At 40.2% G+C, this 23,011-nt stretch overlaps 1 protein-coding gene and 1 long non-coding RNA gene across 3 annotated transcripts in view; one reads left to right on the forward strand and one right to left on the reverse strand.

The window, feature by feature from the left end:
- LOC126175750 (uncharacterized) overlaps positions 1 to 23,011 on the reverse strand; it is a 443,006-nt gene that overhangs the window by 24,441 nt on the left and 395,554 nt on the right. The gene's annotated exons all lie outside the window — the stretch shown is intronic.
- The window catches only part of LOC126175788 (uncharacterized), a 510,800-nt gene continuing 509,409 nt past the window's right edge, over positions 21,621 to 23,011 (forward strand). Inside the window, exon 1 of the long non-coding RNA XR_007535616.1 lies at positions 21,621 to 21,794. This is a non-coding gene — a long non-coding RNA (uncharacterized LOC126175788). The remainder of the gene's footprint in view (positions 21,795 to 23,011) is intronic.

Here is a 23,011-nt window from a genome sequence, read left to right on the forward strand (position 1 = left end):
TGCTTGTGTATTTTACAGTGAAAGCATGATACTGCTGTTTCATGTTGGTAACGAGCCATGCTGATTCAATGAGTAAAGTTATTGAACAGTGGGCCAAGTTCCAGATCATTGTACATTGTATTGATCATGGTACTAACTGGGAATACAAATCATGAATTTTGATTATTGTATTCAAATAAATCAGTCTGCATATACAGGGTGATTATAATTAAAGTTAAACATTCAGAACACTGTAGAAATAACACCACTGCTCAGAATGAAATCAAATTGCAATGGAATATTATTGGAGAAGGGGAAAAACGTATGACAGAAGAAAAAAAATTGTGTGAAAATTGATCAATAGATGGCGCTATATGTGTCAGAACATCTGTCATGTGTGCGACACATCGAAGTTGGTATAAACATGCTGGGTACATGGTTTTTCCTCCTTTCACATCTGCGAGATTAGCCATGACTGTCTCAATGCAGGATCACAGGATCACACTCTCCTTGTAAAGCTGTATTACAAGAACGATGAATGTGCACACATCCTTTTGCAGAAGTTCCAGACACTGAAGGGTTTGAGAAAAGGTGTTGGTCCATTGACTGCCATGTGTCTGGCAAAAATGACTCAGAAATTCAAAAAGATGGTTTCTTTTGGTATGCAACCTGGTAGAGGGAGACAATGAATTGATTTGATGTCAGTGGAAGTAGTAGCCATAGCAATAAGGGTGGAGATGAATGGTGCTGTGCAAACATGTAGTACATGTAGAATTGCCCGAACATTGGACATACACATGAGCATGGTGTGTAAAATCCTATGAAACATTCTTCTTTGGTATCCATTCACAATTACCCATGTGCACGAGTTGCTTCCTGTTGATCTGCCAGCAAGAGAAACATTCACTTTAGAATTTCTTGCTCGTATGGAAGTGGACAATCACTGGCCATGGAAGATCTTGTGGACAGACAAAGCCCACTTCCAAGTGACAGGATATGTCAATACACAGAATTGTCGAATATGGACAGCGGAAAATTCACACACAAATCAACCAGTACCACTGCATCCTGAAACGGTCAGTGTGTGGTGCAGGTTTATGGCATCATTCATCATAGGGCCACATTTTTTTCATGGAAACAGGTGCTTCCAGTCCTGTTAACTGTACCATCACTGGTAAGCCCTATGAGCATCTTTTGTGCAACCATGTCATTCCAGCTCTCCGACATCATGGATGGGATCATTTTTATGCAAGACAGTGCACCTCCGCACATTGCAAATACAGTTAAGCAGCTGTTGAAGCACCATTTTGGAAATGCTAGAATTATCAGCTGCCATTTGCCTACAGCCAGACCATCCTGATCACCTGATGTGATCTGTATCACTTATGGCTGTGAGGCCACCTGAAAGATGTTGTGTTTAGAGTTCTGATTACAAACTTAGCTGCACTGAATTGCTTACATTCTGAAAGTGACCCTAGAAACACTTTGATCACTTGTGGAACATGCTGTTTCTCAATTTCAACTTGTTGCAGAAAATGGTGGAAAGCAAATTGAACATGTTTTGTATAAGGCACGCGGAAAGTAATAATCCAATTTGATTTTGAATGTTGCTTTTTATTCAGTTTTGACCTCAGGACAATTAAAAACTGATCTGATTGATGCTTATTATGCAGTTTCTGGCCTCAGGACAATTAAAAACCAATGTCATTTATGTTTTTTATGCAGTGTTTGGCCTCAGGACAATCAAAAACCGATTTTTCCCATCTGATGCTTTATGATCTTGCTGTGGTGGATGAGCGTATGTAACTAACAGTATCACATCTGCACATCCATGCACACTGAGTAGTACAGTTTGCTTAATGTCAAATGTACACCTTAGATATTGTTGTACGATTCATTTGTCATTTGTTGTCCACCTCTATTCAATTATGATGTTTACAGTGCCAGGTATTGTTACATTTTGTAACTATTTATTTTTCTTCTGCCACACATTTACCCCTTCTCCGATAATATTCCATTGCAATTTGATGTCATTCTGACCAGTGGTGTTATTTCTACAGTGGTTTGAAAGTTCTTTTTTTTTAACTTTAATTACAATCACCCTGTATATTAACAAACTTTAATGGTAATATGTAGTGATGGATGAAAAACCATTGTCATTACAAACTGAACCAAAATGGATAGCGAGTTATTCATCTTTTTAATAATGCTGTATTCTATTGATATTCAGATACAGACTCTTTATTCATCATTCAGCATTATTACATGCAATGGACTCTGTCAGTTCACTTAATGGATTACTTTTATGTTGTGCAACTTTTCCTTAAATACTTTGATTGGCATGCTTGACGGATATTTAGACAATCTTTTATATATTTAATTGTCATGTACTTATGACTGTTGTTAGTTTTCTGCTAACCTATTTTGCGGCAAGAGCACAGAAGTACAGATTCTTGTAGTGTAGTTATGCCTTTGATTCATAACACCTAAATTTGGCACCTCAGCAAGTATATAGTTAACATTATCAAGGTTATATAGATTAATAACATTTAATATTCTATATTTCATTAACAATGGTGTACAATGTGTCCTATAATCTTCCTTTGCTATTACTCTCATTTCTTTCTTTTGGGTCATCAGAATTTCATTTCTTTTTTTTTTTTTTTTTTTCTGTTTCCCCATAGTAGTAACCCAAACCTTAAAACAGACTGAGAAAATGAAAGTATGCATTTCTTAACATTCAAGAAATTTTTAGAAGTTTGATGTATTTAACACAGGGTGTAAGACCAGATTATCAGATGCTGTTAAAGTTGCTTCAAGAGTTCAAGATGCACCAACACCAGCCCATTAGGTATTGCTGAAACAAATCCTTAGACATATTAAATTAACAGTTACAAGTGGGCTTCAGTTGATAAGAGGGAAGATTCCAGTAATGAAGCTTATCATGGTGCTGATCATGCCATGAGTAAGCACACAAGATAATTAACAAGTAGCATTCTTCTTGTCAGACGGTCACATAGCTGTCATTGCACAGTCAGCTGATCGCTTACTATGTGTCAACTGAGTTTGTGCATACTGACATGTGGTTACTCCTTGCCATGGTGCATGGACGTACCTCAGTTTCAGGTGAAATATTTTAGACTATTCCATTGTTGACTGCTTTCTGAGATCCTTGAACTTAGTGTCTGTCAACGAATTGTTTCTTCCAGTTCATGTTAATCGTATTTTCATGTTGCCTTATGATTTCTGTAATGTGGAAGCACTCCAATTGCAGAAATAAAATTAATTGAATTTAGGAGCCAGCTGAACGCAATTCTTCCACAATAAGAACATGAAATTAAGCTGCAAGCCTTGTGCACAGCAGGACTTGTGATATGGGTGATCCCGAAGCGACTAGTGATCAAGAATATAATTTAAAAGGCTCAAAAAAATCGCATTCAATTCCACGACATTTGCTTTGGTAGTTACTCAATTGGATCATTGATATGTTGCTGAAGTGCAAGATGATATAACTTCACTACCTGAGACAGAAGCATACCTGAAACTTAAGACAGAATTAATATGGCAAATATTGGTATCACAAGTAGAGAGAATGTGAGTCGAGGACTAACACAAGAGGATATTGAGGCCAAGAAACTGTCACAATACCTCTGCTACTTGAGGAATAAAATCAATACATTAGCGGTTCCCAACACACTACTCTGTACCTTGTGGAACAGTAGATTGCTGGCTCAGATGAAGTAGCACCACAAATGGATATGCCACTCAACACTGCAACTGATATGGCTGACTGTATTCAAGACACAATTGTATCTACCTTGTAAATATCTTGAGAACATGAATACTAAGAGAAAAATGTAAATATAAGTATAATATAGTATGTAAATAATTTTCAAGACCTAAAAAATGGGTGAAAATGTATGCAACATTATTATAAGTATTGTCACTTTCTTCTTCTTCTTTCGTGTTGGCCATCTTAGGACCACTTTAATTCACTTCAGCTTCATTTCTTCTGGTCTTTCTTCTTTCCCAATATTCTTTTATTCTCATATTTTGCAACCTTCTTCATTCTTCTGTCCCAGATGATTTTGTTCTGGGTCTCATTCTGTCCTCGAAAGCTTTGAAGGCCTGAATTTTTTATTTAAAAATACCTCTGGTTCCTGTATTCTCATTTGTTCCAGATCTCTTTGCATCTCTTGGATCCATTGTACTTTGGGTTTCTTGTTCATGAGAAATTGCGTGATTCACTGTGCTAACCTCCCCTGGTCCATTCTGCGGATGAGTCCTAAGAATATGCTCATTCTTTTCCTGATGACATCAGAAGTTTTTTCTATCTGGTTATACAGTTCATGGTTGGCTCAGTTTCTAAGTTGACCATCTTCTGTTCTTTGAGGTCCTAATATTCTCCTGAGAATCTTACATTCTATCAGTTCTAGCCTCTTGATCACTCCATTTCTTGCTAAGTTAAGAGTTTCTGCTGCATATAGAGCTTCAGGGCTGATCACTGTTTGGTAATTTTTCAGTTTTGCATTTATCAAAATATTCTTCTTATTGTAGGTGTTGATAGTTTATATGCTATGTTCATTTTGTTTATTCACACTCTCATTGCTTCTTTTTCAGTCAGTCCAATGACTATCATCCGCACCTCATGGTCTCGCGGTCACATTATCGTTTCCTGAGCACGGGATCCTGGATTCGATTCCCGGTGGGGTCAGGGATTTTCACCTCCCTCAAGATGACTGAGACTGGACTGAGCAAAGGTTGCGAATTTGTACGGGTGCTGATAACTGCACAGTTGAGCGCCCCACAAACCAAAAATCATCATCATCATCATCATCATCATCATCCAATGTCTCTCCATTCTCCAGCTGTTTGAATCTCTCCATCTTCTGAATTTTCCCTCCTTCCATTGTGGTCCATCTAGAAGCTGTCATGATGTTCATCATACATTGTTTCTTATTGATAGAGACCTGTAGTCCTGCTTTATCTGCCTGCCTCTGCAGTTTTGTGGTTTGGTTAACTGCCTCTTCTACTGATTCAGGCAAGATCACAATCTCATCTGCGAAGGCTAGACAAGCTACCCGTACTCCTTTATTCTTACCCCCAGTTGTATTCCACCCATTCCTTTCATTCCTTGTCGCCATTCTCTGATCACCTTATCAAGGACACAATTAAAGAGCAAATGGGAGAGTCCGTCTCCCTGTCTCACCCCAGTTTTAATCTTAAAGTCTTCCTACAGCTTTCCTTTATACTTGAACTTGGATGGTGTGTTGCTTAGGGTCTGTTTAAACAGTTCAATGGATTTCCTGTCCAAACTCTCTCCCCTAAAATTTGGAACAGTGTGTGTCTGTCCACAGAATCATAGGCTTTCTTGAAGTCTATGAATGTAAGCACAAACTTTTTGCTCCTCTGTTTTTGATAAGTGATTATCTGTTTTAGATTCAGGATCTGTACTGCACATGATATCTCCTTTCTGAAGCCTCCTTGGTCTCATGAATTTGTGGATTTAGTTGTTCTTCCCTCTATTTAGCAGTGCTTTTGAGAATACCTTACATGTCACAGGTTTTAAAGAAATTTCCCTGTAGTTCCCAGGTTCCGTCTTATCGCCTTTCTTGTGTATAGGATGTATTAGTGCCAATGTCCAACCTACTGCCACTTTGATGTATTCAATTGTAATAAATAGATCAAATATTGCAAGAAAATAGGTTTAAGTTGACATGTCATATATTACAAGCACACACTTTGTTCAAAATGTAATCAAATAGGACCAAATAAAAATCAATCAATCAATTTTGACCCAGCAACTATGTATAAAAGAGATTCAATGGAAATCAGGCCCCACTATGACAGTCTATTAAATAAAGATTAGACACTGAACAAACAGCTGAATGACAGCATGTTGAACAAGGTCAGCCTCCTCAGTATACAGATGAGTGAGCTGCCCAAAAGCTGGAATGTTACAGGATAGTCCCATTGGAGATTATGGAGCCAATCTTCATCAAACACACCCTCCTGGTGACTTGCAGTCAGTGAGCATATGTTGGGATTACCAACGATTTGGAGACTGGGCACACAAATGTAATCTGTTATGCATATGCAAAGAAATTGGATCTGATCTCAGCATTCTGCCATGAGGCAAGCTACACACGTACTGTCTGGTCACCATATTTTGTCTGTCAATCACTAACAGCTCTACTATCATGATGTACACAATGCAGCACTTGTAATTGGACATGGGACTGAGGTGTGCTTTGGTATGGACCTCTGTAATTGAAGATGTGATGGAGCCCATTTTAAGATTCTGGATACGGATCATAATATACATAAAAAAACAGTTACCAAGTTTTCTATATACACATATATTTTACCATAAAGACTGATACACATGAACACTGCATGAAGTACAAAGGCAGACTGAATTAAACATGGTGGCTCATCAGAGCAGATAATGTTCCAAAGATTGTAATTCATGTGGTCGATGTTACCTATCGACACCACACAGCCCCCCTTCCCTCAATATGGAGTACGGCCTATGAGCCCTGAGGGGGGGGGGGGGGGGGGGTTGTGTGGGTATCAGCATCGGCGTGAGTGGTGGGAGGTGCAGGCGCATGACCGGAAGCTCCATCTCCTTCGAGTCGGCATGATGCATCGGCAAACTTGGGAGTAGCGGTATGGGAAAGGAGCGTGCCTTCTCTGAATGCATACTGAGCCATCCGAAGAAATCAAAGCTTGAACACGTGACTGGTTGCACTCTTGTGGGAGAGACAAGCTGTGCACTATCTTGACATTGAGTTCCTCAGTGAGGGTCAGATCTGTACTGTCGGTGAGCACTATGAGCACATGATTATCTAACACCATAATCGACACATTGTCAACGTGGTCAGGTGGTATGTTGCAGTGCAAAATGAAGGACGGGGCATCCGCATCTCTAGTACCTGTGAATGGGGGTGATGATGACATGCCTGAGGAACCTGCGAACTGTGGTGGTGACTCGTTGGATGGAGAAAACCCAACTGTAGGTTGAGTGGACCCATTAGCAGGTTCGTCAAAAGAACATGTGCTCGGGCAATCTGACTGGGACAGCAGAGGGGTGTCAGAGGCTATGAAGGCAGGTTTGAGCTCATGTAGAGAAATGGTTTGTGGGCTATCTTTTATCATAATGTTGAATGCCATCTCGCCCCTCCAGAGTACTTCAAAGGGGCCAAGGTAGGGGGTTGTAAGGGTTGTCTGACAGAGTCGTCCCTTAGCATGACGTATGAGCAAGAGCTGAGTGAGGTCAGCACGTAAGTGTCAGGTGAGGAATGGCTGACAGGTGGGTGTAGCTGGGTGTGCAAGCATCCTTCCGATAAAGTCTGGGAAGGTGGGGGAATTCCCAGGATCTTGGGGGAGAATTAGTTCCCCAGGTAAAACCAGGTTTTCGCGCGAAAATGAATTCGGCAATCATCCCATGTAAATCTGGTTTAAATGTAGAACATAGGCCCAGCAACAACCAAGGAAGTGCCTCGGACCAGAGAGTCGTGGCACCTGAGGGCAGTTTTAAGGGTGCGGTGCCATCGTTCCACCAACCCGTTACTTTGCAGGTGTTTGGCTGTCGTATGGATCTTTTTAATACCGCAAAGATTACAGAGAATCGTTAAAAGTGCAGATTTAAACAGTTGACCCTGGTTGGTTGTGATGGTGGACGGACAGCCGAACCTAGTGATCCAAGAAGAAACGAATCCTTTAGCCACAGTTTCTGCTGTGATGTTGGGTAAGGGGACAGCTTCCACCCAATGAGACATTCAGTCTATTGTGGACAGGATATATCTGTGGCCCTCCAACAGAGGCAGGAGACCGATAAGGTCTATATGAACATGATGAAAATATCCCTTAGGGATGTCAAACTTGCCAAGTGGTGAAGAGGTGTGACGTCCTATTTTGTTTCATTGACAGTCCATGTTTGACAGTCCCATTTCACATCTTGCCACACAAAATGCTCGGTGACGAGGCAAGTTGTGACTCAGACGCCGAGGTGGGCGAGATTATGCAAGGCATCAAACAGCGTGGGCGGGAACAACGGCCGTAGAATGCCCATACAAGAGTCACACCACACTTCGTCCGAAATGGCAGGGAACTTAGCCTTGATAAACACGAGCAAAGATTGCGGGTCCATAAGCAGAACCTGAGTGTCCTCGTCTGAAGCCTGTAGAGTGGCGAGTTTGGATAAATCGATGATACTTGAAACGGCATTGATCCGCAAGAGGAAATCAGCGAGGATGTTCTCTGTGCCTTTGATGTAGCGTACGTCCATAGTAAATTGAGAGACCAGGTCAAAGTGGGGGAAACGTTTTGGGGGGGGGGGGGGGGGGGAGGATACTCTGGCAGGTTGCAGAAGGCATCCGCCAGCGGTTTGTGATCAGTAAGAATGAAGAAAGGATGGTCCTCGATGTCAGTGCAGAAATTGGAGTACACTGTTTCTGTACCATAGATAATTTTCAATAAGACCTTGATTTTATGAATAATTTGTATTTACAATTTATTCTCACATTCTTTCATTTACGCAAGATGGATTTGCCGCCCCAAAAAATCTGCCGCCCTGGGCGATGGTACGGTTCGCCCCTCCTCCCTTGACAATAATCAACACTATTGTCACATGGCTACTTCTTGTTAGCCGCACAGTACTGTTATGCAGGCCGCAGCTAATGTTGGCAGCGAACGTAAATATTCTGGATCTGGGCATCGCCAGTGGTCAGTTAGTCTTACTGTGACTCGGTTCAGTTGTTAATCTTTCGTCCCTTACTGTCCAGTTTAAAATGGACAAGTTTATAATTAGGAAGAGATGTGACAATGTGGCAAGTATTAGCGATGGTGACGCTAGACCCAGGTGTTAGTGGTGCTGTGTGTGACAACAAACACACAGATAGTGACGGAACTGTGGCGATGACAAAAAACACTGTTCCCGGAAAAAAACAATGCTTTTATCAGCCCTCTTGGAAACAGCAATTTGCATGGATCGATTACAATAAGGCAAAAGATGTTATTTTTCACAAAATTTGCAGACAAATGTTTGAAGACAATCGTTTTCGGTTTTATTACAAAATGGAAAAAAAACTTTCATGGAAAATGGTTTTTCGAACTGGAAGAAAGGGGTAGAAAAGTTGAAAGTGCATGAAGCATCAGGCTGCCACAGAAAAGCTGTACTGAAATTCAAATCCTTAAAATCGAATGTCAATGTATTTAGCCAGATTTCCAAAGAAAAACTGACACAAATGAAAGAAAACCGAGCTTGTTTACCAAAAATCATATCTTCCCGCCATTATTTAGCAGTGCAGGGGCTTGCAATACGTTGGCATACTGATGAAACAAATAACTTTGGCAGTTTATTACACCTTCAATGTGAAGATAACAAGCTACTTTTAATATGGCTACAGCACCGCGAAACTTACAAACGGACATCCCAAGACGCGCAAAATGAAATTTTGGCCATTTTAAGTCATACACTTCTTGGAAAATTAGTGGAGGATATCAAGAGTGCAGAGTATTTTGCAATAATAACAGATGAAACAACAGACATAGCTACCAAAGAGCAATTTAGTATCTGTATAAGATTTGTTGATGCTTCGCTAGAGATAGAAGAATATTTTTTAGGGCTACACTCAATACAAAGTATCACAGCTAAGGCTCTGTTTGATATTATTATCGACATTTTAAGACGATTTGATCTGCCTACATCTAATTGTAGGGGCTAACGCTTTGACTGTTCAGCTAACATGGCCGGATTATATAACATTGTCCAGGCAAAGTTTATGGAAATGGAGACGAGAGCTATCTTTGTGCACTGCCTTGCACGCTGTTTAAATCTATCACTACAAGACACTGTGAAAGCAATTCCAGAATGTTGAAAGGCATTAAATGTTATGAAGGACTTAATACATTTTGTGAGGGATTCACCTAAAAGATTAGATCTTTTTGCTCACCTGAAGGCAGATGCCTCTACAAATTTGAAACCATTCTGTCCTACAAGATACTTGGCAATGTCTTCAGTTTTGTCCAGCTATACAGAACTTCAGGAATATTTTCTAAATGTTTCAAGAAATGACAATTCGGACACTGGGGCCAAAGCAAATGGCTTTTTGATTAATATGCAGACATATGATTTCTTTTTCATGTTATCACTTTTGGTAAAACTGTTTTGTCACATTGATATCGTAAACATAGCACTACAGAGGAAATCCCTACACTTAGAGGAGGCCAATAAGATGTTACCACTGTTGTAACTTCTATTAAATTTATGAGAAACAATTTTGAATCATTCTGGGGTGAAGTAACTTCAAAATGTCAAGATATGGATGTTGATTGCCCAAAATTACCCCATAGAAGAAAAGTCCCTAAGAAATGCGATGACTCCATCAATTCATCTGTAGAAACATTCACTGAAGTATGTGATAAATACAGAAGATTGTATTATAAAACAATGGATACATCCATCAGCTTCTTGGAATCACAGTTCAAAACTCAATCATTCATGTTTGTAAATCAAATTGAACAATTTCTTCTTGATGATAACAAACATTCATTCGATATTTTATCTTTCTACGAATCAGTTATAGACAAAGAACGCTTGCTTCTCCACTGAAGCATGTTATCCAAAGTAGTGATTCTGCGAATATTGGTTCGTTGGATAACATAGTGAAATACCTAAAACAGGAAAAACAACCTGTTTGACCTACTGCCTGAACTAGTGAAATTCATACGTGTAGTGCTGACGATTTCGGTAACGTCCTGCACCGCTGAGCGATCGTTTTTCTTGTATGCGGAGGGTGAAAATGTATCTTCGTTCTATAATGATGCAGGATAGTCTTAATGCCACCGCCCTTCTCAACGTTCATAGAGATGAATCGATGAAACTCGACCTTGATGCCATATGTGACGAGTTCATATGCAGAAATGATCTGAGGAGGAGTACATTTGCCATCAAAAATTAAGGTATGTTTCTTCAACTTTATTTATGTATTTGTTTTGTACCACTACTTACCTATAATCTGACTGAAATGACAATCGTAGTTTGCATGATTTTCAGCTGTTTGCATTTTTCATTATCCTCACAATCTTTTTTTGTTTCTTGAAAGTTGTTATGCTGTGAGGGGAATTTCCCAAGAATATGACGTCATAACTCAAAAGGGAAAGTATGCGTACATAATACACCTCTCTCCTTCAGCACTTGCGTTGTTCCATATAATTCTCATTGCATAGGTCATTTTAGATAGCTTCGAATTTAAGAATGTGATGTGGGAATTTCATTTCAGATTGTCTTGTAAGTAAACAAAGCAATTTTGTTTCAGTGATACATAATTTTTTGGTTTTCCAAAGAAATATTTGGTTTTAGTGGATTTTTAATTGTGCTGCGTGTGGAACTGTATAGTGGCGTTTTAATTTATTTATTTATTTAAGGGTTAATCAGTAGCTTATTCCTCACAAAACCACTCTGAAGTCTTTTCATTTGTGACTTCAGCATACAGCCTAAGAGCCTTTCTATTTCCACCTTCAATCAATACACTGGTGTCATCTGCAAATAGGACTGGTTTGGAGTGTCGAACATGCAGAAGGAAACGCAAAGTTATTTGTCAAACGTAGTACCTAATAAAATGATTCTTGCCTCCCCCCCCCCCCCCCCCCCCCCCCCCGCCAAAAAAAAAATACCGTTTACAAGTCGGCACTTCTGACACGCACGACAATTAAATAAATACGTAATGATGTACGCGGAAATATCGAGAGTGCTCTTCAGTTGTTGCCAACTTAACTGGACATTAACACTATTTCAGAAATAACTGTAGTCTTATCCACGAACGATGGCAGACCGCGCAGCATTGTTGGTGATTCCAAGCGATGATTGTGGTAAGTGCATACAGATGCTCTGCGCTTGAGCAAAGATTGTATATCTGAAATTATGTCTCTTTCTTGTTTGTGCAGAGTTTATCACTTACAACAACCATCACCCATGACATTTCACAACAAGTGCAATAAATATTCATTAAATAAACAACTTTCTCTGTAGAGGGCTAAGAACGCTACTCAAAGTTCATTGGTGGTCCAGGAAGGCATGACTTAGATGAGCAGGATAAGCCTAAACTCGACCACTATCGTTAGTGACTCCAACCATGAAGCTGGGTTCTCACATACAACTAGTGTGGCGCCACAGAATATGGATTTCTGTAGTGGCATCATGCATCACCACTCACATTGTGAAAAGAGTTCAATACAAGCAAGATAAAACCCAAATGCTGAATCCAAAAACAGATTTTGCACGAGGTAAATCAGAGGCCACAAACAAATTTGTAAAAGAAAGAACACTAGGAGATGAAAATGCTCTCTGCATTTGCAAATTAAGCAACTGGTGACATGTAAATATCATATGGAGACACACCACTCTTCCAAGATTTTAGAATCTTATTGTATTCGTATGTATGATGAAATCTCTTCCAAGATTTTAGAATCTTATTGTATTCGTATGTATGATGAAATAAAAGAAATTATTCAGATAGTGAAGGGAAACGAAAATTTAATAGTCATGGGTGACTGGAATTCGGTAGTAGGAAAAGGGAGAGAAGGAAACGTAGTAGCTGAATATGGATTGGGGCAAAGAAATGAAAGAGGAAGCCGCCTGATAGAATTTTGCACAGAGCACAACTTAATCATAGCTAACACTTGGTTCAAGAATCATAAAAGAAGGTTGTATACTTGGAAGAAGCCTGGGGATACTGACAGGTATCAGATAGATTATATAGTGGTAAGACAGAGATTTAGGAACCAGGTTTTAAATTGTAAGACATTTCCAGGGGCAGATGTGGACTCTGACCACAATCTATTGGTTGTGAACTGTATATTAAAACTGAAGAAACTGCAAAAAGTTGGGAATTTGAGGATATGGGACCAGGATAAACTGACCAAACCAGAGGTTTTACAGAGTTTCAGGGAGAACATAAGGGAACAATTGACAGGAATGGGGGAAAGAATTACAGTAGAAGAAGAGTGGGTAGATCTGAGGGATGAAGTAGTGAAGGCAGCAGAGGACCAAATAGGTAAAAAGATGAGGGTTAGTAGAAATCCTTGGGTAACAGAATAAATATTGAATTTAATTAATGAAAGGTGAAAATATAAAAATGCAGTAAATGAAGCAGGCAAAAAGGAATACAAATGTCTCAAAAATGAGATCGACAGGAAGTGCAAAATGGCTAAGCAGGGATGGCTAGAGGACAAATATAAGGATGTAGAGGCTTATCTCACTAGGGGTAAGACAGATACTGCCTACAGGAAAATTAAAGAGACCTTTGGAGAAAAGTGAATCACTTGCATGAATATCAAGAGCTCAGATGTAAACCCAGTTCTAAGCAAAGAAGGCAAAGCAGAAAGGTGGAAGGAGTATATTGAGGGTCTATACAAGGGCGATGTACTTGAGGACAATATTATGGAAATGAAAGAGGATGTAGATGAAGGTAAAATGGGAGATATGATACTGCGTGAAGAGTTTGACAGAGCACCGAAAGACCTGAGTCAAAACAAGGCCCCGGGAGTAGACAACATTCCATTAGAACTACTGACAGCCTTGGGAGAGCCAGTCCTAACAAAACTCTACCGTCTGGTGAGCAAGATGTATGAAACAGGCAAAATACCCTCAGACTTAAAGAAGAATACAATAATTCCAATCCCAAAGAAAGCAGGTGTTGGCAGACATGAAAATTACCGAACTATCAGTTTAATAAGTCACAGCTGCAAACTACTAACGTGAATTCTTTACAGATGAATGGAAAAACTGGTAGAAGCTGACCTCGGGGAAGATCAGTTCGGATTCCATAGAAATATTGGAACACGTGAAGCAATACTGACCCTACGACTTACCTTAGGAGAAAGATTAAGGAAAGGCAAACCTACGTTTCTAGCATCTGTAGACTTAGAGAAAGCTTATGACAATGTCGATTGGAATACTCTCTTTCAAATTCTGAAGGTGGCAGGGGTAAAATACAGGGAGCGAAAGGCTATTTACAATTTGTACAGAAACCAGATGGCAGTAATAAGAGTTGAGGGGCATGAAAGGGAAGCAGTGGTTGGGAAGGGAGTGAGACAGGGTTGTAGCCTATCCCCGATGTTATTCAATCTGTATATTGAGCAAGCAGCAAAGGAAACAAAAGAAAAATTTGGATTAGGTATTAAAATCCATGGAGGAGAAATAAAAACTTTGAGGTTCACCGATGACATTGTAATTCTGTCAGAGACAGCAAAGGACTTGGAAGAGCAGTTGAACGGAATGGACAATGTCATGAAAGGAGGGTATAAGATGAACATCAACAAAAGCAAAATGAGGATAATGGAATGTAGTCGAATTAAGTCGGGTGATGCTGAGGGAATTTGGTTAGGAACTGAGACTCTTAAAGTAGTAAAGGAGTTTTGCTATTTGGGGAGCAAAATAACTGATGATGGTCAAAGTAGAGAGGATATAAAATGTAGACTGGCAATGGCAAGGAAACCGTTTCTGAAGAAGAGAAATTTGTTAACATCGAGTATTGATGTAAGTGTCAGGAAGTTGTTCCTGGAAGTATTTGTATGGAGTGTAGCAATGTATGGAAGTGAAACATGGACGATAACTAGTTTGGAGAAGAAGAGAACAGAAGCTTTCGAAATGTGGTGCTACAGAAGAATGCTGAAGATTAGATGGGTAGATTATATAACTAATGAGGAGGTATTGAATAGAATTGGGGAGAAGAGGAGTCTGTGGCACAACTTGACAAGACGAAGGGACTGGTTGGTGGGACATATTCTGAGGCATCAAGGGATCACAAATTTGGTATTGGAGGGCAGCATGGAGGGTAAAAATCGTAGAGGGAGACCAAGAGATGAATACACTAAACAGATTCAGAAGGATGTAGGTTGCAGTAGGTACTGGGAGATGAAGAAGCCTGCACTGGATAGAGAAGCATGGAGAGCTGCATCAAACCAGTCTCAGGACTGAAGACAACAACAACAACAACAACAACAACAACAACAACATCGTATGCGTTGAGATAAGCATTTTGAATGATTAATTTAACAGCTGCTACATCACACTTGGGAGCTATTTCCTAGGTATAACCCACAATTTATACAGTGCTTGGTCTCACAAAATGTAAAGCTGATATCACTCACTTTTTTGGTTACACATATTAATTTTATTTATTTACTCATCCAAAAATCCTTCAGGATTGTGGGATACATCATTGGTTTGCAAATATTCCTCCCCCCCCCCCCCCCCCCCCCCCCCACACACACACACACTGTTGCAGAGAATCAAACATAGGTGGCTGTTGTTGTAGTTCCAGAAACTGCGAATGTGTACCTGCTGACCATTTTTTCCACTTTTTTTAGTAATACATCAGTAATGGAATACAGCAGCAATTACTCCACAATAAATGTGACAGAATGCACATGTCTCAAAATATTGCCACCAGGGAGCAGTGGTGAAAATAAAGTGGTGCAACAAAGTACCGCCAAGATGAATATTCTGTGGCATGACAGAAGTGGAGTCTCTTAAGTTGCACTACCAAAAACTGGGAGTTCACCCATACAATTCCACTGCAACTGCAGTATGCCACTAGCTGTGGCGACACTTTTATTGCATGTGTGGACTTCACATAACCAGTGAAAAAAGTTTTGTCATACAACGTGCACTCCAAGTTAACCAGTGGTTGACCTATTCTATGATTAGCTGTCCCTGGATTTATACACCAGCGTCGATTCAATCAAGAAATACCAATTAATGCACAGTATTCCCTGTATACTGCACTGAACATAGTAGAGTGCGTCACTGCCATAAGCACACAGTGACAAGGGTGCACCACTGGTGTGCCTGCCAGTAGCTGTACGGCAGTCAACGTGTTAAATGCACCTGTCGAAAAGCAACATGCATTCAAACTCACAGAAACCTCTTCACAGTCATAATTTTCCAAATAACCAGAGCCCTGTTTTTGTTTATTTTATTACAGTCAGCTCTTTTGTGTCCGAATTCACCACAGCTATGACATTTAAAGCAATTTTTATCTCCTAAACGGTATTTATCATTTTCACTGCAATTCACGGATTTCTTTTGCGATTGAGTTTTTCCACAATTGAAACTGTATCTGTGTGTATTAAACACTGCATACCATCCCAAACCTAAGCAGGTTTCTTCTTAGAGTTTGCAAATTTACTTTTGTAATCCAGGAGTATATTTTTCACGTAGCTTAAAGCTGGCTTTACACTGGCAGGTTATTGGAGCAATTTGTTTCCGTAGAGGAACTTGCCACGCTAGTTGCGAGTGTAAACATGTCACCAAGTCGACTTAGGGCCACTAGAAATGAATTGCGGAAGTGACTTGCTGCCTCTCGCCTCCTTCCAGTGTGAACAGCGAACGAGATTCTTCTGTAAGCTACTTCCAGCTTTTGGGATTCGTTTCTAATTGTAACTTCAGACGTTCTGTTGATAATGCAAACACAATAAAGAACAATATGTTACACACACTTGACAACAGGACACACATTCACACTCAATGGACATATAAAATTACTGTCCTCCTAGCTGTGCAAATGCATGGTATGGCAGGGTTCAACGATTGTGGTGTGGTTTCCCTTGTAGATGGAACGGTGTGACAGGGGAGGTGCAGTTTTTCACAGGTAAAGCCTTCACACAAATGTCAATCTTGGAGAAATTCAAAGTTACAGCTATGAAGTTTGCAAATGATGGTATTAACAGATTATGGGAGTGTGATCAAAAATTCGGCAAGTCAACTTTTCATTATTATAAACACAACGGATTACAGGATTACGCTAAAATGGCACCAGAAGGAGCTACTTATTTTTGCCTTTTCTTCTTTCTGTTCTTGTTATATTAAAATTAGCTATTTTTGCTAAAACACAGTGGAGTTGACATAGTTTCACCTAATATGTTAATGCAGTTGTAACTGTGATATAATCCTGGAACATTCTATTATTACACAAATGATTAAGGATAACTCATGTCAATAGGTGATGAAAAGATCGTGCTTGATGTAGAAATAAGCGGGTGAGCCCTTCACTTATGTTGTTACAAGCCAATGTTAATTCTCCTTTCACCGTCTATCGATGGCCCTTAAAACAATTTAATTGTTTCATTGAAAAAAAAAAAACTGTAGTTACTTGCATATTGCAGTAGATAAGAAAGTTTCAAATGCTAACTGTATGGTAAAATTTTCTCTGCTTTGTGTGCTATCTTTTGCCAAACCACTTTCGACATGTGATGGATGTTACAAATATTTCACTTTTACTCTATCATTTGTGCATGTTATCATCAGTGAGTGCATTACCTACAATTTATTTTCTCAAGATTACAGATGCATATAGCTGTAATCCCAAGTTCAGAGAAAAATGCAGTGTGTTAGATGTATATAATATGCACATTGTATGCCCTATCATGAACCAAACATGAACTCACAGTTACCTCTATTTTTCATTGCAGATTATTTGAATTTTGCGCATAACCTTAGTTGAAGAAATATTACAATAATTATGACTGCTAACAAAATGATAGACAATCCACCATCAAGCTAATCAATGAGATTACGAGATGGAGAGAATCAAATAGTTTGACTGAATAGGTTCTTCAAAATCGTTTTAGAAAGGCTGCTGAATAGCTAGAATGCGCACATCTCCATTCCTACAATACAGCTGAAGCTGTCAGATAATGTTCCATTCATAATGGACAAAACAAAAAGTTCAGTAGACAACAGCAAAATGAGGTGACCACCCCTTCCCGACAGAGGGATGGACTCACCCACCTGTGAGAATGAGAATGCGGTTTGTTTGCAGGAGCCAAATTATCTTGCACAACTCTATGCAGCAGGTCAAAGACTCTCCATTACCAAAGACGAATACATAGCAAACAAATCATAAGGAGCTTAATATAGAATTCCTATGCTTTCCATCCCCTCCCAAAATTGAACTCTGGTTCCATCCCTGACCCTGCAGTGTATCACAATGATCAGTCAGACTTTGTGAAAAACTATGTGCAAGTTGCACTTTATTGATTCGATGTGAAAAAAAAAAAGAGTGGATTTGTACATTTTTGTATCAGTCTTCGGAAATATCAGGGCAAATTAGGACTAAAAATTTAGAAAAAGGCTTGTTCATGCAAAAAAAGTCCTGTAATTGACATATCAAAATATGTAAAAATGTGTGAGACTGATGTTCAGCATTTCATTAGAAATTTCCTCTTACCAGTTGCAGAAAACAGTTTATTGCTCTTGTTGGATTCATAGCCTGGGCATAAACAGAGTAAGATGATGCGATTTTACAGTTACCTAGGCTAGCCACAATCAAGGAATTGCATCGATTCCTTGGTATTGTCGCCATCTGCCTCACACAGCAGAACTGCAGGAACCATTAACTGCAACATTGACTGGTCCACAGACTAAAGGCAACTTCTCAGTGCAGTGGACTATGGCTATGTGCTTTGCATTTGAGGCCATGAATTAGAGCATGGCTGATGCTGCACTTCTAGTTCATCCCAATCTCGACGCACCTCCTGCATTAGTAGCGGTTGCAAACCAGATGGCTATCGGTGCAGCACTACGCCAGTGCTCGCGCCATTCATGGCAATCATTAGCATACTCTTCACGAAAAACGTCACCCTCTCATAGCAAGTGGAGTGCCTGTGACTGCCGGCTTCTGGCAGTATATGGGGCAATGATGTATTTCCATCCTCAAGTTGAAGCCATTTCAACCATATAGAGTTCGTAGCTCAGTTCACTACTTACATCAAACACGTTTTGGGAATCAGTAATGTAGTGGCCGACTGTCTTTCATGTGCCAGTAGTATGACAAGTCCTACTGACTTTTCTACACTTGCTTGAGTGCAACACGAAGATGGGAAACTCTGAACATTCATCGGCGATGACACCTCTGCATTACAATAGCAACTCGTCATCATTCTGGAAGAAGCTGCGAAGTTCTACTGTGACACGTCCCATGAATGACCTCCCCCATTTCTCCCACCAGCTTCAGAAGATAAACCTTCAATAGTGCCCATAATTTGTGTCATCCAGGAGTACATCTCCCTTTTGATGCATGTCCCAATGCTTTGTATGGCCAGGCATGGAAAAGGAGTGTTAAAAATGGACAAGGATATGTTTCCAATGGCAAAGGTGTAGAGTTTTCTCCCAATGCGCATGCCCCAGTCGGTAACTTCACAGACACAGATGGATGTGTCGCCCATGTACACCTGTATGTTGTGGGGCCACTTCCTCCAACGAATGGTGAACACTACCTTTTCACAATGATTGATCATTTTACCTGCTGGCCAGAGGCAGTGCCAATTGATAAAATTACCACTGAAACGTTAGCCACTACTTTTGTGTCAACGTGGTTAGTGAAGTTTGGATGCCTGTAGCATGTTACTACCAATTGTGGATGGCAGTCTGAGTTAGACCTGTTCACACAGTTGTCGAATTTTGCAGGTATGTCCACCACAGGACCACCAATTACCAACCCACTAACAATGGCATGGTCGAGCACTAGCATCATTCCTTGAAGGCAGCTCTCATGTGGCATGACAATACGTGGACTTCAGCTATTCCAATGGTTCTGCTTGGCCTACAAATAACCTATAAACGGAGAGACATTGTGTCTGCCTGGTAGATTCATCGATGACGATACACTGCAAACTTCCTTGCAACACCAGCTGGATTTCTTACGTCACCTGTGGAACCATGTGCACAGTTCCGTCCTCCAAAGGCTTCACGTCGTGGCATGCTGCTTTGTTACATGGATCAGGACCTGGATCACTGCTCTCATAACATACTCCACACCGATGGCGTATAACCACCATTACAACCTCCGTACACTGGCCTGTATATTGTGTCACAGAGAAGTATGCAGATGTTGGACATATTGGTCAATGGCAGGTCAATAACCATTTCTCTGAACAGAGTCAAGCCTATGTACAATTTTCAAGAGGAATTACCGTCCGCTACCCAGCGGAGACATCAGAATCTGCCTAAACAAGAAGTACAGCTGCAGTCACCACCACTGCCGCAGTCGCCCTCAGAACATACACCAATGCGGACGATTCACTCCAGACACCGTGTTCACTTCCCTGCCCCTTCCCGCCAGTCGATAGGGCTGACCGGCTGAGATAGTGTCCAACACCACAGGGGAGTGTTATGGGACCATTGCTTTTCACAATATATATAAATGACCTAGTAGATAGTGTCGGAAGTTCCATGCGGCTTTTCGCGGATGATGCTGTAGTATACAGAGAAGTTGCAGCATTAGAAAATTGTAGCAAAATGCAGGAAGATCTGCAGCGGATAGGCACTTGGTGCAGGGAGTGGCAACTGACCCTTAACATAGACAAATGTAATGTATTGCGAATACATAGAAAGAAGGATCCTTTACTGTATGATTATATGATAGCGGAACAAACATTGGTAGCAGTTACTTCTGTAAAATATCTAGGAGTATGTGTGTGGAAAGATTTGAAGTGGAATGCTCATATAAAATTAATTGTTGGTAAGGCGGGTACCAGGTTAAGATTCGTTGGGAGAGTCCTTAGAAAATGTAGTCCATCAACAAAACACTCGTTCGACCTATACTTGAGTATTGCTCATCAGTGTGGGATCCGTACCAGATCGGGTTGACGGAGGAGAAAGCGAAGATCCAAAGAAGAGCGGCGCGTTTCGTCACAGGGTTATTTGGTAACCGTGATAGCGTTACGGAGATGTTTAACAAACTCAAGTGGCAGACTCTGCAAGAGAGGTGCTCTGCATCACGGTGTAGCTTGCTCGCCAGGTTTCGAGAGGGTGCGTTTCTGGATGAGCTATCGAATATATTGCTTCCCCCTACTTATACCTCCCGAGGAGATCACGAATGTAAAATTAGAGAGATTAGAGCGCGCACGGAGGCTTTCAGACAGTCGTACCATACGTGACTGGAACAGGAAAGGGAGGTAATGACAGTGCCACGTAAAGTGCCCTCCGCCACACACCGTTGGGTGGCTTGCGGAGTATAAATGTAGATGTAGATGTAGAACACGACAGCTGTTCAGCGCTAGTGCGGAGGACTTACATGCTCGCATAGTGTGTACGAGGCACGAGCGTCGGTGGTGTAACAGCTGAATTGCGGCTATCAAAGTAGTTGTACGCAGGCCGCAACAGGCGCTGTGTTTTCCCTTCGCCTGTAATGAGTGAATCACGACTGTCGTAGAATCCCGTGATCGGCTGTCGGGGAGCTCTCACATTTGTCCTTTCTCCATGCGCGATTTTCGTCTTGTGTGTTTTATGTTCCACGTTTTTTTTTATGTTTTGTACTATCACTCTGGGTTGCAGTTCAGTTAGCGTCCTGCTAAGGGCAATCCTGTGGCGTTGGATTAATCAGAATTCTTAAATCGATCAATTCGAATTACAGCGTTCCTGACACTCTGGAATTACGGTGTTATGATTCTGCTTCCTGTTCAATAATTTACTGTCCGACGATTAGTGAGTGGAACAATTCCAGGAATTATATCTTTTCTATTCATCGTTAGTTCTTCGATTTTATTTATTTCTTAATTTTTTTTTCACTGCTGTCCTTTGACAAAATGTATTTCTACATCTTTGTTTAGCGTTAGACTGTTGTGGACTGTGGTAAACTTAACGCTTTATCGGGGGAAAGGGAAACGGGGAAATTAGAATGGAATTGCCGTATTAGATAGTGTTTTGTTAAACAATTCGATAATTCAAAGGAACTTGGTTTTTCGAACGTGAAGACCCAGTAGGCGTACTCAATAAAACAGTTACCAAAAACCAGCAATTTCAGAAGGTAAAGTTGTGTAATAGGGCTACAGTGGTATTTCAACAGAAGTTACATTTGCGCTTGATTGATAATGAGCGGTATTTTATAGTAAGCATTTCGTACGTACAATATGTTTGTCGTACATAGCACTAACTGCATTGTTGTGATCAACTTTTATCGTGTAGATTGGCAGTTAAGTTGTTTTAAACTTTGGGGAGTATTTCGGTAAAATACTGTAAAAAAAATAGTTTGCACGTACGCCTCTCCTCCCCGTGTTAAAAGCAGTTACATCGCACGTAAAGTACTTGTCAGCGAGTTCTATTTGTGAAGTTATGCTGTAAACTTCGGTTTGTGGTGCGTCAAACACAGAGAGTAGCTCACATCAGACGAAACCTAACATTTTTGTGAAGTCTAATTTTTTAGAAGTATTGTTTGTGCGTAAAGGGGTCGTTCATATTCCTCCACAAATTATATTCTTAGCGTTTGGAGAAGTGTAGTTCAAGTCTCCGTGTGCTAACTTGAAAAGTAATAAAAATATATCAGTCTAACACGTTGCAAAATCACTTCTTTAATGACTTCATGTGCCCAAATTGATCTGATTTCAAATGGTGAACTTATAGTTAGACTCTTGATCAATGGTATCATTGTACCAAAATGGAAACTAGAGAACAGACAATTGTTGTGTTTCGGCTCAGCAATAATTTATAACTCTATGGTTATATCCAGAAGTACTAGTCTTTCATTTTTTTTTAAATTGCAGTGACATGAGAGGAAAAAAAAAGGTGCACCACACATCCAATAAAGGATAGATAACAAACAGTTTTATAATTCTTATCATTTCTTTGAGCCCTGAGAAAAGAATGTAGTTATGTAGATGATCATATTGGAATGAAGTAGCACTTACAGATGTTTATGGTGACATCTGCTGATTTGTTCTGATAAATGTGAAAATAAAATCTGAGACTACAACAGAACCCGAAAAAGTTATAGTATGACCTTTTGTGATAGTTTTTGCAAAAACATGTGGTGTATGCACCAAAGTAGTAATTGGAGGTTTTAAATTGTATAGTGCTGTATTAGTAAGGAAGGGGGGTCTGGCTGTTGCCATAATGATGTGAATTAATTATAGAACAAATTGTTTTAGCAGTAAACCTAGTCTGTGAGCTATGCTGTCAACACAAAGGAGTTTTATATTCAAATCCATTGGCTTTACCAACTCACAGCCAAACTTTCGCACCCCACCT

This window comes from Schistocerca cancellata, chromosome 1 (assembly GCF_023864275.1).
Source record: "Schistocerca cancellata isolate TAMUIC-IGC-003103 chromosome 1, iqSchCanc2.1, whole genome shotgun sequence".
In the NCBI taxonomy this organism is placed as follows: Eukaryota; Metazoa; Arthropoda; class Insecta; order Orthoptera; family Acrididae; genus Schistocerca; species Schistocerca cancellata.